The sequence below is a fragment of the Rhineura floridana genome, chromosome 8, assembly GCF_030035675.1.
Source record: "Rhineura floridana isolate rRhiFlo1 chromosome 8, rRhiFlo1.hap2, whole genome shotgun sequence".
NCBI lineage: Eukaryota > Metazoa > Chordata > Lepidosauria > Squamata > Rhineuridae > Rhineura > Rhineura floridana.
Window position 1 is genome coordinate 134,041,145 of NC_084487.1, and position 14,441 is coordinate 134,055,585.

The following is a 14,441-nucleotide window of genomic DNA, read 5'->3' on the forward strand; positions in this document are numbered from 1 at the left end:
TGAGAGAACAGCTCTAATGGGGCCCAGTAATAGTCTTCATAAAAATGTAGGAAGGCAAACAGACCTTAAATAATATGGTCTTCGATGTCTGTATACTAATGCCCAGAGTATGGAAAACAAACATGATGAACTTGAACTCTTAATACAGGAAGGTAAATATGACATGATAGGTATAACGAACTATGAAAGTTGGTGGGATGATTCCCATGATTGCAATACATCAACAGAAGGATATAACTTGTTAAAAAAGAACAGGAGGAATAGAAAGAGAGGTGGATTAAAATAAAAGTGGCAAGGAAAAAAAAGGAACATGGTGGTTAGAGTACTACTGACCAGCCAATCAGGTTAGGGAAGCTCTGGGAAAAAGTCACCATGCTATATTTGAGTACTTGATTTTAAATTAAGCAAAAGCTGAGAGTAGCCCTATGTGTACCCTGGACATCAGGAAAGCCAATTTTAATAAGTAAGGTTCATAATGAGAAAAGGAGTCCAACATCTGTGGGAATTTCTAAAAGAGGAAATTCTAAAGGCACAATGGCAAACAAATCCATCAAGGAAAAAAGAGGGAAGACAGCAGAAGAAGCTAATGCTTATAGGTTCACCTGAAAACCAAAAAGGACACATACAGGAAGGAAGGCCATACTACAAAGGAAGAGTGGTAGCACAGAATTGTAGGGATGGCGTCAGGAAGGCTAAAGCTGAGAATGAGCTGAGATTAGCGAGCGATGCCAAAACAACAAACAAGCATTCTTCAGATATATCCATAGTAAAAGACAGAGAAAAGAAATAGTGATACTCAGTAAGGATGGCAAAATGATGACAAAGAAAAGTCAAAAGTGTTCAATTCCTACTTTGGCTACATCTTCTCCCATAAAAGGGTCTATGAACCTCCTGGGGAACATGAAGCTGAGGGGGCAGGATTGCAGCTTGAGACTGATACACAAATGGGGAAGGAATGCTTAATCACTTTGAACAAATTAGAATCTTCAGGGTCTGACAAACTGCATCACAGAGTATTGAAAAAACTGGCTGAAGCTATCTTGGAACCACTGTCAATTATCTTTGCAAAATCATGGAGGAGAGGTAAAAGTGCCGGATGACTGGAGAAGGGTTAATGTTGTCCCTATCTTTAAAAGGGGCAAGAATGAGGAACATGGGGAAGCCTAACATAGAATCCCTAGGAAAATTCTGGAGCAATTATAAAGCTGTCAGTTTGTAAGCACTTTGACAACAATGCAGTCATTACTTGAAGCTGACATACATTTGTCATGAACAAATCATGCCATGCTAATCTAGCCCATTTGGGAATGCTGGGGACATAATATATTTTGATTTCAGCAAAGCTCTTGAGAAAGTGCCCCTTGATATTCTAATTACCAAGTTAGCTAAATGTGGGCTGGATGGAACAACTATCAGGTGGATCCACGGCTACAGAGTTGAATTCAAAGAGTGCTTCAATGGTTCCTGCTGAAATGGGGGGCAGACAATGAGTGGAGTACTTCAGAGCTCAGTCCTGGGTCCAGTGCTCTTCAACACTTGCATTTTAATTTACCTTTACTCACTCCCTCACATCCATTTATTTATTATTTATTAATTAAATTTCTATACCGCCCCATAGCCGAAGCTCTCTGGGCGGTTCACAACAAATAAACATCTGAAATACAAGTAAAAAAGCCACATATAACACAAGTTAAAAATGAATTAATTAAAACAAAAAATATAAACATAATTAAACACATAACTGCAAAACTCAATACTAAAATATTAAGATGTTAAGATGTAAAATTAGTAAGAATGTTAAAGCGTTAAGATAATTAAAATGTCAACATACTAAATAATTTAGATGTTTAAATGTTTAAAATGTTTAACATGTTTAAAATGTTTAAAATGCCTGGGAGAAGAGGAAGGTTTTTACCTGACGCCGAAAAGATAGTAATGTTGGCACCAGGCGAACCTCATTAGGAAGGGCATTCCATAGTTCGGGGGCCACCACTGAAAAGGCCCTCTTTCTCGTTGTCACCATCCGGGCTTCTCTCTGAGTAGGCACCCGGAGGAGGGCCTTTGATGTTGAGCGGAGCGTACAGGTAGGTTCATATCGGGAGACGCGTTCCATCAGGTATTGTGGTCCCAGGCCGTGTAAGGCTTTATAAATTAAAACCAGCACCTTGAATCGGGCCCGGAAACATATCGGCAGCCAGTGCAAGTGGGCCAGAATCGGTGTTATATGTTCAGACCGCCTGGTCCCTGTTAATAGTCTGGCCGCTGCATTTTGCACAAGCTGTAGTTTCCGAACCGTCTTCAAAGGCAGCCCCACGTAGAGTGCATTGCAGTAGTCCAGTTTAGAGGTTACCAGTGCATGGACAGCTGAAGCAAGGTTTTCCCTGTCCAGATAAGGGCGTCGTTGGGCCACCAGCCGAAGTTGGTAAAAAGCACTCCGTGCCACCGAGGCTACCTGTGCCTCTAGTGACAGGGATGGTTCTAAAAGAACTCCCAAGCTACGAACCTGTTCCTTCAGGGGGAGTGCAACCCCATCCAGGACAGGTTGAACATCCACCATCTGATCAGGAGAACCACCTACTAACAGCATATCAGTCTTGTCTGGATTGAGCCTCAATTTATTTGCTCTCATCCAGTCCATTATCGCAGCCAGGCATCGGTTCAGCACCTTGACAACCTCACCTGAAAAAGATGAACAGGGGAAGTCGAGCTGCGTGTCATCAGCATACTGATGGCATCGCACTCCAAAACTCCTGATGACGGCACCCAGCGGCTTCATGTAGATGTTAAAAAGCATGGGGGATAGTACTGACCCCTGCGGAACTCCATATTGGAGAGCCCAGGGTGTCGAGCAAAACTCCCCAAACACTACCTTCTGGAGACGACCCGCCAAGTAGGAGCAGAACCACTGCCAAGCAGTACCTCCAACTCCCAGATCAGCGAGTCTCCTCAGAAGGATACCATGGTCGATGGTATCAAAAGCCGCTGAGAGATCAAGGAGAGTCAACAGAGTTACACTCCCCCTGTCTCTCTCCCGACAAAGGTCATCATACAGGGCGACCAAGGCCGTCTCCGTGCCAAAACCGGGCCTGAAACCCGATTGAAATGCATCCAGATAATCGGTTTCATCCAAGAGCGTCTGGAGCTGGTCCGCAACCACTCTTTCTAGGACCTTGCCCAGGAATGGGATATTTGCTACCGGCCTGTAATTGTTAAAATTTTCTGGGTCCAGGGAAGATTTCTTCAGAAGTGGTCTCACTACCGCCGCTTTCAGGCAGCCAGGGACCACTCCCTCTCGTAGTGAGGCATTAATCACTTCCCTGGCCCAGCCAGCAGTTCCAACCCTGCTAGCTTTTATTAACCAGGAGGGGCAAGGGTCCAACACAGAAGTGGTGGCACGCACCTGTCCAAGCACCTTGTCAACGTCCTCGAGCTGCACCAATTGAAACTCATCCAAAATATCATGACCAGACTGTGCTCCGGATACCTTATTTGATTCAACTGCTAAAACATTGGAGTCGAAGTCCTGACGGATGCAAGAGATTTTATCCTGGAAGTGCCTAGCAAATTCATTACAATGGGCTTCAGATGGTTCTATCATGTCCCTAGGACCAGAATGTAATAGCCCTCTGACAATTTTAAAAAGCTCCACCGGCCGGCAGATAGAAGATTGTATAGTGGCAACAAAATATTATTTTTTGGCTGCTCGCACTGCCCCTAAGTACAACTTGGTATAGGCACTTACCAGTGCAGAATTGCATCCATCAGGAGTTCGTCTCCATCTGCACTCGAGCCGTCTCCTGTGCTGTTTCATCGCTCTCAGCTCTGGAGTATACCAGAGGTTCCATGCACTCTGGTCACTTGCTCAATAGTAGTAAAAGATAATTCACATACTGGGAAGTGTGGCTGCAATTGTTATTGTTCCCAGGTTGCAGCCTATGAAGCGAGACCAAACCATGTGTGGTTTCTCTCTTTCAATTATTATGCACTGGAATTGGATTGGTTAACATTTATAGGGCAGACAAAAAGGAGTAGAGAATCTTCTTAGTCTTATTCATTTCTCAGACCTCTTTTGAGTTCTATGGGGCTTAGTCCGTTAGTTATGTTTAGAATTGCAGCCTTCAGGGGAATCCATCTTTACTCGTGAGTGCTCCCATCTAACATCTCCACAACACTAGGGTCCTACAATGGCCTTCTGGTTACTGGCCTGGCCTGAAGGCATGTAAACCCTTCTTGCAGAAGCAGGTTGGCTAAATTAAATGTTACCTACCCAGGCACTATCTTTTAGCCAAGGTATCAATCTTAACTTCCAATCAGAGAAACGTCTTTGTTTGAATTGTATGCTCCAAGCAACTGTGGTTGATGCTTAATGTAGCATAATGACATCACTCGGGCCCATCCCATGACATCACTCAGGCCTGACCCTATGACATCACTGGGGCACACCTCAAAAATCTCAGCATTTGGGATGCTTCTGCGAGGAGGATCTTAAGATTGTTGTTGATCACAAGCTGAATATGAACCAACCATGTGATGTGACTGCAAAAAAAAAAAGGTTAATGCTATTTAGGCTGCATTAACAGAAGTATAGTTTCCAAATCAGGTGAAGTATTGGTTCCACTGTATTTGGCACTGTTTATGCCTCATCTTTTGTACTGCATCCACTTCTTAACATTGCACTAAGAAAGATTCAGGCAAACTGGAAAGGTTTCAGTGGAAGGCAATGACAATGATCAGGGGACTGGTAACAAAGCGTACGAGGAGAGCGTGAAAGACCTGGGCAGGTTTTCAGCCTTGAGAAAAGACTGAGGGGAGATATAGCACTCTTCAAGTAGAAAAGTCACACAGAGGAGGGCCAAGATGTCTTCTTGATCATCCTAGGGTTCAGGAAATGGAATAATAGGCTCAAGTTGCAGGAAGCCAGATTTCAACTAAACATCTGGAAAAACTTCCTAACTGTTAGAGCAGTATGGCAATGGAGCCAATCAGCTTAGGGAGGTGGTTGGTTCTCCAACACTGGAGGCATTCAAGATGCAGCAGGACAGCTACCTGTCTGGTGTTACAAAGGAGGCCTCGTACTCATAAAGGCGCTACATGAGTTCCTAACCTGCATGTACTTTCTAAATTCAATTTAATTGCTCTTCCTTTATAAATTCATTGCTGAGCCAAGCATCCCACATCTTATCTGTGCATGTAGTTCCTTATTCTGAGGTGTAGAACTTTGCACTCATGGCTATTATATTTCATTCTGTTGTTTTCAGTGCTATGCCTCAGCCTATCAACATCACTTTGAATTTTGTTTCTGTCCCTCAAGATATTAGCTATCCCTCCCAAGTTTGTATCTGCAAATTTGATAAGCTTTCCCTGCACCTCATCCAATAATAAAAATGTTGAAGAGCACTGGGCCCAGGACTGAAACTTGTGGTGCCCTGCTTGTTACTGGACAATACTGTTATGATTGATTCTGCTATATGGGAGTCATCATCACTGAAGACCTCAATCAACTGAGGAAGAGGAATTATGGTCATCTTTATAGGTTGGTTTGCAGGGAACTTAACTGATGGCACAGCTCTCAGCTGGCTTGGCAGAGTGGCTGCTGTGATGGGTGTCCATACTTCCCAAACTCCTATACTCCTATATCCTGAAAGAGGCAGTAGTGAGACCACTCCTGAAGAAACCCTCCCTGGACCCAGAAAATCTTAATAACTATAGGCCGGTAGCAAATGTTCCATTCCTGGGCAAGGTCCTGGAATGAGTGGTTGCGGGCCAACTCCAGACACTCTTGGATGAGACCGATTATCTGGATCCATTTCAGTCGGGTTTCAGGCCTGGATTTGGCACAGAAACAGCCTTGGTCGCCCTGTATGATGACCTTTGTCGGGAGAGAGACGGGGAGTGTGACTCTATTGATTCTCCTTGATCTCTCAGTGGCTGTCGATACCATTGACCATGGTATTCTTCTGGGAAGACTAGCTGAGTTGGGAGTGGGAGGTACTGCATTGCAGTGGTTCCACTCCTACTTGGCAGGTCGCCTCCAGAAGGTGGTGCTTGGGGAACATTGCTCAGCACCCTGGACTCTCCAGTATGGGGTTCCGCAGGGGTCAGTTTTGACCCCCATGCTGTTCAACATCTACATGAAACCGTTGGGTGTGGTCATCCGGAGCTTTGGAGTGCGTTGCCATCAGTATGCTGATGACACACAGCTCTATTTCTCCTTTTCATCTCCTTCAGGTGAGGCTGTCAATGTGCTGAACCGGTGCCTGGCTGCGACAATGGACTGGATGAGGGCTAATAAACTGAGGCTCAATCCAGACAAGACTGAGATGCTGCTAGTGGGTGGTTCTTCTGACCAGATGGTGGATGTCCAACCTGTCCTGGATGGGGTTGCACTCCCCCTGAAGGAGCAGGTTCGTAGCTTGGGGGTTCTCCTAGAACCATCTCTGTCACTTGAGGCTCAGGTAGCCTAGGTGGCACGGAGTGCCTTCTACCAACTTTGGTTGGTGGCCCAACTACGTCCCTATCTGGACAGGGATAACCTGGCTTCAGTTGTCCATGCTCTGGTAACCTCCAAATTAGATTACTGCAATGCACTCTACTTGGGGCTGCCTTTGAAGACGGTTCGGAAACTGCAGCTTGTGCAAAATGCAGCGGCCAGATTGGTAACAGGGACCAGACGGTCCGAACATATAAAACCATTTCTGGCCAGCTTGCAATTGCTGCCTGTATGTTTCCGAGCTCAATTCAAGGTGCTAGTTTTGACCTATAAAGCCTTACATGGCTTGGGACCACAATACCTGATGGAACGCCTCTCCCGATATGAACCTACCCATACACTACGTTCAAGATCAAAGGCCCTCCTCCGGGTGCCTACTCCAAGGGAAGCTCAGAGGGTGGCAACAAGGGAGAGGGCCTTCTCAGTGGTGGCCCCCAAATTATGGAATGACCTACCTGACGAGGTGCGCCTGGCGCCAACACTCTTATCTTTTTGGCGCCAGGTCAAGACTTTCCTCTTCTCCCAGGCATTTTAGCATGCGTTTGAAATTGTTTTTATATTGTTTTAAATTTTAAAATTGTGTTTTAAATTGTTTTTAAAATATGTGTTTTAAATTGTATATTTGTTTTAATGTTTTTGATTGCTGTAAACCGCCGAGAGAGCTTCGGCTATGGGGCGGTATACAAGTGCAATAAATAAAGAAATATACCTCTTTCAGACTCTCACCATTGCCATTCCAGACTGACAGTTCCTAGTTAACAACTTTGTTACTGGATGGAAATGCAGCTGATCAGGTGTCCATATTAGAGGAAGGGTTCAAAGCGGGTTACTAGGATGTAGTTCAGCTGAAGGAAATATTGCAAGTAAAAAGGGGCTCCAAAGAGACTGCATGGTTCCAGATGGAATTGCTCCCCACGATGTCCTCAACTTCAAGCACTTCCCTTTCTGCATCTCACCTGGACTATCATGCAAGGTGACTATGCAGATTTTGAAGCATTGGTGGAGCCGTCTGGCCCCAGATGATTCCCTCTCACTCCATTTCTGGAGTACAAAGCTTTTTTCCACCCAGATAACCTTGCTCATATCAGGGAGCGGACTTATTTGAAAGAGGTAGACCTCTTGAGCTTTGGCTCAGATTGCAGGGCCATAAATTCTCCACTGTACGTGCAGGCTTTGGTTCAGAGTTTACCTTGCACTTACTGATGACTTTTGAGTTCTTGTGTGTTCAAAAGGACTCTCAAGCAAAAGGGGTGGCATCCAGTATTTACAAGCTATTAATTGAAAATATGGGTGGTCTCAGCCTGGGAATAGGATGTCAGCATCCAGCTGAGAGCTGGAAAAATATATGGCTCTGTCCACTGATGAAATATATTTCTGCATTCAGGAGGCAACCCTTAAGGTCCTCCTCTGCTGGTGCTGGACTTGTGAAAAACTGTTGTGCATGCTTAGAGACGCATCATCATAGTGCTGGTGAGACTGCAGGAACAGGGGCTCCTTATTTCATATATGGTAGGAAGATCATCATGCAACACCTTCAACCTGATGCAGTATTGGCACTACTGTTGCTGGAAAGTGATACAAAACCAAATAATTAAACAAACAAACAAACAATAATAATCCCATGCTGGAATATTTTTGGTAATATTTTTTAATTACTGGTTTTGGTAGTACTTTATTTCTGTAAGCTGTATGGTACTAGTGATAGCATACTATTTAATTTGATAAATGCCCATTTGCATGTTCTTTTCCAAAACCAATTAAAAATAAAAAAGAGGAAACTTGGGGGGGCACATGTGCATGAGCGAAGGAGGAACAGGGTAAGCTTTGTTCTGCTAACCTGATTTTTTAATGCTCCTTTTGCACTGCAGAGAGGATAATCAAAGTTGAAGTGATTATCAGAAGCCAAGAGAGATTCCTCTGACCATCTTTTGCATCTAATAATACAATATATTTATTGCTCTTACCCTTACCGCCAAAAGCAGCACCGCGCGCGAGGTGAAAGCCTGGGAATCAATGACCTCAAAATGGTGGCAAAAACAGCTAATATAGTGAAGGAAGATCAATTGCAAGTATTAAATCCCAACACTGAGAACGATTCACTGGTTTCCCAAATTGCATCCCTTCAAAGCAGTCTGTTAAAAAAATGGGAAGACAGTTTTAACCTAATAGAAAAATTTCATCTTTAACATGTAAATTGGAGGACACTGATAAAATAGCGTACTAGAGCTGGGGATGCAACACACAGATGTGATTAAACTGATTATTCATAGTCAAAGGGATTTATTAAATAGAGTGGATGATCAGGAGAGCCGGGGCCTTCACCAGAATCTTAGGGTTCATGGGATTGGAGAATGGACAGGTCATACGGATGTCACTCAGATATTAATAGATTGGTGGTCAACAATACCACCAAAGGTGGGCATCAGTACCTCTGACGTAGAACATGCACATAGAAGCTTTGGCCCTCATCCTAAGAATAGTGCCCTCAAGAGACATTGTGGTTGCATTCTATAATTTTGCTTAGAAGACGCACTGCTGAAAGCTATAGGTGAAAAAGGTCAGATTGAATTTGAAAATAAACCAGTGCTTTTTCTACAAGATTCGAGTGCAGAAACTCTGTGTTGGTGAAAATCATTTCATTGTGTGCAGCGGGCATCAAGTATCGTCGGGGCTTTCCGTTTGCCTTTATAGTGGAAGTTGATGATGTTCAACATAAGCAGTAAACAAAAAGGACGTAGTGCGCATACTGGCACTATTCAATCTGCAATCACCTTTGGAAGAAGAGGAGCTTGATTCTGTTGATCTTATTAACATGGTTCTGGCAGGGAACCCTTCCCTCAGACTACTAAACGTAGATGGTGTCTGAAAGGAGAAATTTCCACCACCAACATCCATTCTCAGAGATGGAATTGAATTGAATTGATTCTTGTGGTCATAGACCAGTACACAATATCAAACATCATATAAAACTGGTTAAAAATCATACATTTGCTAACTATAATCATGGCTGTATAGGCAGTTGGGCTAACAATGTTCTGCGATGGATGATTGCCATAGCACAGAATCTTGCAACACTACACGTGATTTGAGTATATTGATCCGATAGAAGATAGGTGGTGTAAAAAGAAAGGTCCCGGCCAGGAATCAAGTTGATGATTGGAGTTATATGCAGGAGGCGGAGATCATGATAAAAAGGGCAGATTAAGAGTACATGGGTTACTGTTTCAATTTGTCCCATCCCACAAGGGCATAATCGCTTCGTATGGGGAACTCCCCAATATCTGCCCTCAAGAAGAGCAGACGGGAGCACATCAAACTTCGCCATTGCAACTACTTTTCTGTATCTCACATTAGGGAGCGAGCTGAAGTAATGCGGGAGCGCAAGGTCCCTGGTGTGGAAAAAAGAATCATCCTTAAATGTCATCAACGATTGATGACTTTGTAATTCTACATCCATGATTCGTTGTGATATAGCCAGCCACGCTTTAGAATAGCCCAGCATGAAAATTGCGGGAGAAAAGCCAAGGTTTGCAAGTTTCTCAATCAGACTTATGCCATTTAGATCGATAAGAGTCAGAAAGTACCAGCAGGGCCAAGCCCACGAGGCAGAACCGCAGTTTTAACCATAACCCTATTCTTAATTTCCAAATGCGGGCCTCAGTTGTAGGGAGACCAGCTTCCAGTCTTAGAATATTATTTGAAACACACGTCGGACTTCCCAGGAGGATCGCTCCGCCTGTGACTGCCTCTGAGACGAGCTCTCGTCTCAGAGGAAGCTTTTTCAGTTTTAAAACCAGTCAGAAGAGTTTTTTGACTGATAAAAACTTTTTCCCAGGTAAGGGAGAAATGAAGAGATCATCCACAAAAGCTTCGTTGTGATTGTTGGGGACTGGAATTCATTAGGATCGCCTATGAACGAAGGTGCATCCAGCAGCGCCAGACGGAGCCAAGGAATTCAAGCAAGCTCAAACTGACTAAGCGAGATGTTTTTTTTTCTTCAAAGAAAAATGGGTTTTAACAGGCAAGCATTCTTCTGTCTATTCTTATCAACTGGACTAAGTTGTTACAGCAAAAGAGATCTGTTAAAGAATCAGCAATAAAGAATCCCTGGGTGAGTTATACTTTTCTCTTTTATATGTGGAATTAAGGAGGAAGAAAATCGAAATAACTTATCTTTGGCTTTATAGCAAAAAGCTGACCTGGAATTGAGCATTATAAAGATACAAACGGATGAGGGGCATCTAATCTGAAGAGGAAAATTTGATTTATATGAATATTTGAGAATTATATGTCTGGGACTATTTTTTCCGGTCTACTTTTTTTGTGACGAATCTGCTTGTTCCATATGACACTAATTATTTTGATGCTGTGAACTAAATTTGTTTTGCATTCTTGGACACATAAGAGATAAGGCAGTTTGTGCTGTCTAAGATGATGATGTCAACAGGTTTGGAATATTAACTCCCTTATTGCTGGAAAAAGAAGCAAATTATTCTTTGCTTGGGAATTGTGGCTATATTGGAAATTTGAAGGGTTTTTTCTTTGGCTTTAAGAATGACAATCAAAGAAGTAGCAGAGACCCTGGATATACCCCTGGAAGGGGTTTCCCCTCTGGATATGTTTCAGAAGATAATGGATGAGATTAAGACAACGAAACAAGAACTGAAACAGGGTAGACAAGAGATGGCAATTGAATTTGGCAAAGTGAAACAGGAGCTGAAAGAAATAAAGGATTATATGAGAAAAGAAGCAGATGAGACCAAACATATAATTGGACAAGCAATAGAAGATGAAAAAGAAATTAAAGGGAAGGAGCAAATTCTGGAGATTGGAACAGATATATCAAATGTGGAAGTGGAAAAAGATTTGGACTTTATGGCTGTGATGGATATTAGAGACAAAGATTACTGTTTGGAATTTAATGCTGTTCCTGAAGAAACTGGTGAAGATATCAGAGATAAAGTTATTACTGTCTTGATAAATTTTCTGGACTGGAATGATTTGATGGAACTTGAAATAGAGAACATTTACAGAATTAATTTTAGATATGTGACAATGGAAAAATTCTCTAGAGATATGCTGGTGCATTTCGTAAAGAAGAGGAACAGAGACATGACCTTACAACAACATTTCAGCAATACATTCAGAATTGATTGCAAGGAAATATTTGTGATGAAGGAAATTCCCATCAGACTCTTACTATATGATTATGACAGCAAGATTAACATGTGTGCAAGGATGGCAGATGGATGATGGAATTAATACTGATAATAGAAGAATGGCTATTAAAATTACTGGACTTAGCTGACTTGGTAGGGATGGATTAATTGACATGTATATTTGGAGAAAAACTGATGGATATATTTCTCAAGGAGCGGAACCTCTCTTTGACTTTTTGCGGATAGAACACAATGATATGATGTTAATGAGATTTGATGATTAATTAAGATTACTGGAGGAAAGTGATTTTGTAATATATTAAGGGACAGGTTTGTTACATACTATATACTTATAGCTGATCTGCGACAAATCGGAAGTCAATATTTTTTATTATATTAGTTATTAATTTGTTTTCCTTTTGTTTTGTTTTGTTTTTTGAAACTTTGAATAAAAAGTAATTTAAAAAAAGAAACACACGTCGGTGTCCCAAAAATGGATCTTAAAAATTGGGTTTGGATGGGTTCAAAGGACACAGATTTGGAGTATATCAATGCCTGAGAGCCGTAGAGCATTTGGGAGATGACCTTTGCCATGAAGACTTGTAAAGCGGAGGAAACATATTGACCTTCCTTAGTATGAAAGAATGACAACAGAGCCTTTGAGGTCCTCCGGGCATTAGTGATGGTATTTTTTGCATGAAGATGCCATGCTCCTGAGGAGTGGAAGGTCACCCCCAAATATCGATATGAAGAAACCTGTTCTATTTGAAGTCCATTAAGTTGCCAGTTGTGCCTCACCTTTTTCTTGGTGAACACGAGTACTTTCGTCTTCTCATGGTTAATGACTAACCGTTCTTTAGAGCAATAATCTGCTAAAGCCCGTAGTAGTCGACGTAGACCAATACTTGTCCGTGATAGCAGGACTGCATCGTCAGCATACAGTAGTATTACGAGGGGTTTGTTGGCGATTCTCAGAGATCAACATCGACAAGCACAAGAAGGAAATGAAGAACATCTGAGTTCACAGATAATAAATAAATTTAATAAATTACAAAAAAAAGAAAAAGAATAAAAAGAATTGGCACCATTAGATTCCACTAAAATAGCTAAATCGCTCTGGTATACTAAACAAAAATATTACAAATTCAGTAATAAAACTTCTAAACTGCTAGCTCATGCCCTTAAAATGGGGTACATTTGAACAAATTTTGGCACTATCCTACCAGGATAAAGTGACATATGAGTCAAGAGAAATCAATAGAGGTTTATAAAGAATTATATAGCCCCACATCTACCAAATTAGAAGATATCAGAACATATCCTTTTCTCAAATGCTCTCAGAGGAAGAAGTTTCTGCTGCAATTAAAAGGCTTAAACAGCATAAGGCTCTGGGTCCAGATGAGTTCAGCAGTTCCTTTTATAAAACTTTCAAGGAAATGTTAATCCCACAGTTAACTAATTTATTCAATCACATTTGGGCTGGCGGATCTAACCTGGACACATCGCCAAGCTAAATAAAGATAAGATGAAAGTAGAATTTTACCAGATGATAAATCGAAATCAGGATCAAAATTATTCACAGCCATAATCGACATAACTCGATGATAACAGATCTGGTTCATGCAGACCAAACAGGTTTCATCATGGGAAGACATGACTCCTTAATGTTACACATTAAGCCAAACATTCAAAAAAATTGCTGGGAGTACTGTCATTAGACATTTATAAAGCCTTGGATTGTGTGAATTCAGATTATTTACAGAAAGTTCTGGGAAAATATTGATTAGGAGAAAGTGTACGAAATATGATAGGCATATAACTAATGTGATGGTCCCAACCAATAATTTAGACTCTGACCTGATATTAATACAGTGGGGCTCTAAACAAGAGTGCTCATTGTCCTCTTTTCTTTCTTCTTGGAACCTTTGGCCATGAAACTATGTTCACATGATAACATAGTGGGATATTGGGGAGTGGGTGAAAGAGAGGAACATTTATTAAATTTATATGTGGATGATGTGAGTTTAATGTTGGGGAATCCTTCTCAAACAGCCCTGGCTCTTAAATTAGTGTTGGATAATTTTGCATTTATTTATTTATTTCATTAAACTTATAGACCGCCCCATAGCCGAAGCTCTCTGGGCGGTTCACAAGACAAGAAAAACATCAGAAATACAATAAACATGTATCAATATAAACACATTAAAAGATTTAAAATGTTAAAAATTAAAACAATGTCAGCGCATAATAAACATGTTAAAAAGCCTGGGTGAAGAGAAAAGTTTTTACCTGGCGCCGGAAAGATAGTAGATAGTAGGATGCACACCTTAACGTGCTGAGTGTTGAAGAAGCTGAGAGCTATGCCATCAGGAGTCTAGACCAAGAGGCTACTTCTAGCAGGGGCACCCAAAGCTGAGACACCAGACTAACCTGAATTCAAACTCAGAGGGTGGAGATAATACTGTCCTAATGGTTGTATACAGGTCAAATTGGAAAACAAGTGGCAATAATAGTCAAGCTATAAGAATTTCTTTTATGTGTATAGCCTTTTTTCAGCTCACAACTGGTGATCCAGGCTTTTTCCTCAAGAACAAGCTGCAGTAACAGCTAAAGAGGCAGCCTGTTGCAAACACTCCTTCTGTTGATCTTTTACCAGTCTGCAACTTGATGGCAACATTCTTGATGAAATTTGTGACATTTAGATTGTGCTCTTTCATAGGTCATTCATTTGCAGATGATAGGCCTCTTTTAAAATCCCATCCTGGACACTAACAAGAAGGTAGTGATATCTC